Source organism: Cebus imitator, unplaced genomic scaffold, assembly GCF_001604975.1.
Source record: "Cebus imitator isolate Cc_AM_T3 unplaced genomic scaffold, Cebus_imitator-1.0 Scaffold343, whole genome shotgun sequence".
Lineage (NCBI taxonomy): Eukaryota > Metazoa > Chordata > Mammalia > Primates > Cebidae > Cebus > Cebus imitator.
In genome coordinates, this window is record NW_016107658.1 from 246,297 (window position 1) to 250,941 (window position 4,645).

The 4,645-nt window shown below is 37.3% G+C and overlaps 1 long non-coding RNA gene across 1 annotated transcript in view; it reads right to left on the reverse strand.

The window, feature by feature from the left end:
- LOC119466680 overlaps positions 1-4,580 on the reverse strand; it is an 11,361-nt gene extending 6,781 nt beyond the window's left edge. Inside the window, exon 1 of the long non-coding RNA XR_001818332.2 lies at positions 2,388-4,580. This is a non-coding gene — a long non-coding RNA (uncharacterized LOC119466680). The remainder of the gene's footprint in view (positions 1-2,387) is intronic.
- Between the last annotated feature and the right edge of the window lie 65 nt (positions 4,581-4,645).

A 4,645-nucleotide genomic window follows, 5' to 3' on the forward strand; every position in this document is an offset into this window, starting at 1 on the left:
AAAAGGACAAGAGGAAAAAATAGTATTTCTGGAGCCTAGTAAGAGCTAGAGTCATGCAGGAGGGGCCTCTGGCAGAAGCTAAAATCTTGAAGGAATGCAGTCACTGACAATAAAACATAGCCCAAATCAGAGTGGGAACAGTGCAGAAATACATTGTCTTCTCTCTTCTGTCCTCCAAAGCTGTGCCAGTGCATTCCATTGACCAAACCCAAGCAGAATTCAACTACAAATGCAGTCTAGGGGATGCAGTTTCTAGTGATCATCCTCCCAGGGCACAGAACAAAACAGAGAAGGGCAGAAAATGAATCAGGATGTGTGGGAAAATAAAGACTAACCACCATGGTCCTCTCCTTTCACATTCAGCATCTATTCTTGTTATTCTATTCTCCCAATAGGGAGGCAGGGATAAAAAAAAATCCCACCAGCCACTGTACTGTTATGAGATAATGCTAATTCAATCACATTCCCCCACCTGAAACCTGATTTATAACAATTATCTCGAGTATTTTTCATATAATCAGAGGAAAGGAAGAGAAAAATAAATTAACAAAGATGTGCATAGCTGTTACAGTTTCCCTCTGAAGCTGATCATGAGGCCAAAGTCAGTAATCAACTTCATTCTTCTAGCACCCATTTCATATTCCCCTTACAGTAACCTGGTTAAAATTATTTCCCTGATACAGTGACCCTAATCTTCAATCCTGTGTTTATTGAATTTTTGCACTTTCCCACTGACCAGGACTATTAGGCAAAGCAGTACTAGGAGGTGCTCCAGTGAGTATCCCTGGGCTCTGAGCATTGTTATCCATGTTTGTATAGCAGGAACATTATTTCCCCTTAAAATTGGGCTCAGTCACTCCAGCCAATATAGCAGTTCAGTAGCACGAGAGGACAAAAATGGCAAGAATGTAGTCTTAGCTTTTAATGTAATGGAACTATGGCTTTATTCCCTGGTGAAAGCATTCATCCCTGCTGTGCCTAAGAGTCCAAGGTTGTGGAAAAAAAAAAAAAAAAACATATATTTCTTCAGTAGGTTAACCGATGTAATCATGAAAAGGGCCACTCCTTCCATGACTTCTTTATTCCCAGTTCTGTGTAACCTCACTATGGGGAAAAAGAAAGCACAATATATGGGTGGTTCTGTTAAAGCATCTATTGCAATCTTGTAGTACAGCACTCCCAGGAACAGCTGACCCCATAACTAAGCTTCCAGTAAGTTATTTATTTTTTTATAAGGCAAGCTGCTTCTGCATGGTAAAGTAAGTAGTGAAGACTAGTGAATCTTTGGATCTGTACTTCACTTACCATCAGAGAAAACTTGCGATGATTAAGGCATTCAGAGAGTCCGTGGAGATGGTGCTGACAGAACCATTGTCAGCAAAGAGGGTAAATGTGTGTCTAAAATCCATATTCATTTCCATGAGGAAAAGTTTCTGTTTTCATCATGATGAAAGGTGCCCCATGTAATAATCCTACAACCTAAGAAATGGTGTCTTATAGAGACTCATCATCTTCTCTGTTGTTAGGTTGGGCACTTAGTACAAGATCAGCCTTAGTGAGTAAAAGCCCATATTGTTGAATTCAGGCATAGCCTCTATAATATTGATGCTAAAATCTAGCAAAGATAACATAGACATAAAAATATGACTATTGCACTATTGTTTTGCCACAGTACTAGCTTGAATTTACTAATATTTTATTTTTGATATTTACATCTATATTTCTAAGTTAGACTGACCCCTGATGTTTACTTTTTTACTTCTATTCTTCTTTGTTTGGACATAAGCATTATGTTAGCCTTAGAGAACTAATTGGGTAAATTTCTACATTTTCCTATGCTGTAGAACACTTTAAGTTAGATTAAAATTATTGAATCCTTGTCAATTGTTATGGCGGGAAAAATAATGGCTCCTCAAAGATGTCTACATATTGGAACCTGTGAACATGTTACCTCATATAGCAAAGGTGACTTTGCAGATGTGATTATGTTAAGAATATTGAGATCGTAAGATTATCCAGTACTATCTGGGTGGACCCAATGTCCACCCTTGTAAAGGAAGGAAGGGTCCTTTTAAAGGAAGGAAGGAGGCAGATGAGTCAGAAAAAGATGTGACAAAAGAATTAAGCAATGAGACAGTGGAATGCAGGCAGCCTCTAGAAGCTGGAAAATGCTAGGAAATAGATTCTCCACTAGAGCATCCGGTGGTAAAACAGCCCTTTCAATCCGTTTTAGACTTCTGACCTCCAGAACTGTGTGATAATAAATTTGTCTTGTTTTAAGCAATTGCGTATGTGGTAATTTTTTATATAATTTGTTACGGCAATAGGAAACTAGCATAACAGTTATTTTTAAAGAACAAAAGAGGAAAAAAGTCTTTTCTATTTACCCAGATATTTATAATTTCTATTGCTTCTCCATTCCTGACGTTCAGGTTTCCCACTGGCATCATTTTCCTTTAGTCTGAAGAGCTTCCTTTCATATTTCTTGTACAGCATGTCTACTGGCAACATATTATCTTGGCTATCCTTCATCTGATAGTATTTTCATATTGTCTTCATTTTTGACGAATATTTTTGCTGGATGGCGTTTCTTTTCTTTCAACACTTCAAAGATGTTCCATTGTTTTCTGGCCTTCATTGTGATAAGAAAACCACAGTCATTCAAATTATTGTTCCCCTAGAAGTATTGAGTTATTTTCCTCTAACTACTTCAAAATTTTCTTTACTTTTCATTTTCAGCAGTTTGATAAGATGTGCATAGAGGTGATTTTCTTTGAGATTATCCTGTTTGGAATTCATAAAACTTCTTGAATTTATAAATTTATATATTCCAACAAATCTGGAAACATTTTTCCTCAAATATAGTTTCTATTCCAAAATGGGGAATCGAAGAGGACCAGCAGCTGCCACCCCTTCCTAGCACTGTCTCACAGAGCAGGAGCATCACTCAGGTAAAAGCAGGTCCCTGGCACCAGCTCTGGTGCAGTGGTTCAGGGATTCTTCCCAGCAGGAAAGGGAGGATATAAGGATAAAGGACACTGTAGCTCTGCTTGAGGGTACTGACTTAACTTGGAAACGGTGAAAAAAAAAAAAAAAAGCTATGCCTACAGGCATTGTTGTAAACAGTGAAGATCTTGGTAGACAATAATTAAGAGGAGGCTACCAGCCTCCCCTTAACCACATATTTATACATTGTATGAACATCAACACAAATTTATACATGTTGCTTTATAAAGTCAAGTAAGTAGGAGAAAAACAGAGTTATTACAAAATTCATTTATATTGTCTTATATTTACCTATGTAGTTGTTGCATGTGTTGTAATGTTTTATTGAAAGCTGGGCATGTTGGATAACATATTATAGCAACTCTGAATACTGAACCACCCCCCACACCCTGGAGGTTGTTGTTGTTTACTTGGTCATGTGTTTGTTTGATGGCTTGGCTGAACTAATTCTGTGAAGTCTATTTTCCCCAGCACGTGTAACTCTGGTGTCTCCGCTCAGATATTTTTCCCTTATTTTTATCTTTTAGCCTGGCTACTTAGGTTTTGACTCTAGGTTGACATAAGTTATTTATTGGTTAAAGGTTGTGCTTAAGCCCCCTTTAGTCAATTAGATTTATTATCCTTTACCATTGGATATGTGGGTGGCTTGGAAATGGCTCTCATAGTTCAGTGAATTTACATATTTCCTAGTCCCCCCTCCACCACCTCATTCAGCCACTAGTAGCTTGGAGGATGCTTCTCTGATTGCTCCTTCAAGGACATAGCCTAGGGCAGATACACATTCTTCTACATTTCCAGGGATGATACTGATTTTATTGTTCATCCTGGATTTCTAGGATTTGCCTCTGGGTCAGAGTAGCCTATGGTTCAGTCAGTGTTTGCACAGAAGTTGTGTTTAAGCTCCTGTGCCACTGGTGCTTTTGCCCTATGTTTATAGGTCTGTGTGTGGCTTGAGGAATTCTTTTAAGCCTGCTCCATCATCCTCTGATTTCTCCTAAGTGAATGTAGCTTAATATATGCATATAGCATTTCTAACTCCCCAAATTGCATGTGATCCCAGCAGGGTTGTTATTGATGGTCTCCTTCCCTGGTTGTTCTGCCAATACATGCAACAACAATCACATAGGTAAATATAAAAGACAATAAAAATGAATTTTGTTATATTTCTGTCTTTTCTCCTAACTTAAAAGACTTTATAAACAATATACATAAATCTGTGTTGATGTTCATACAATGTATAAAATGTAATCTCTATGACAATAGCAATGCAAAGGCATGAGGAGGTTATGAAGCTATTAAGAGCAAAGATTTGAAATTAAGTTGATATTGATCTGAACTTGATTTTTATGTTAAGATATTAATTGTAACTCCAAGGGCAACCTCTAAGAAAATAAACTGTAAAATAGAGTAAACGGAATGGCAAAGGAATGAAAATGGTATACTAGGAAACTCCTATTTAACACAAAAGAAGCAGGAGTAGAATAGAGGGACAAAAAAGATATGGGACATACAGAGAACAAATAGCAAAATGGCATATGTGAATCCCAAACTATAAGTAATTGCATTAATATAAATGTATTAAACACTTCAACATAAAGGCAGAGAGTGACAGAATTAATTTAAAACACGTGATCCAACC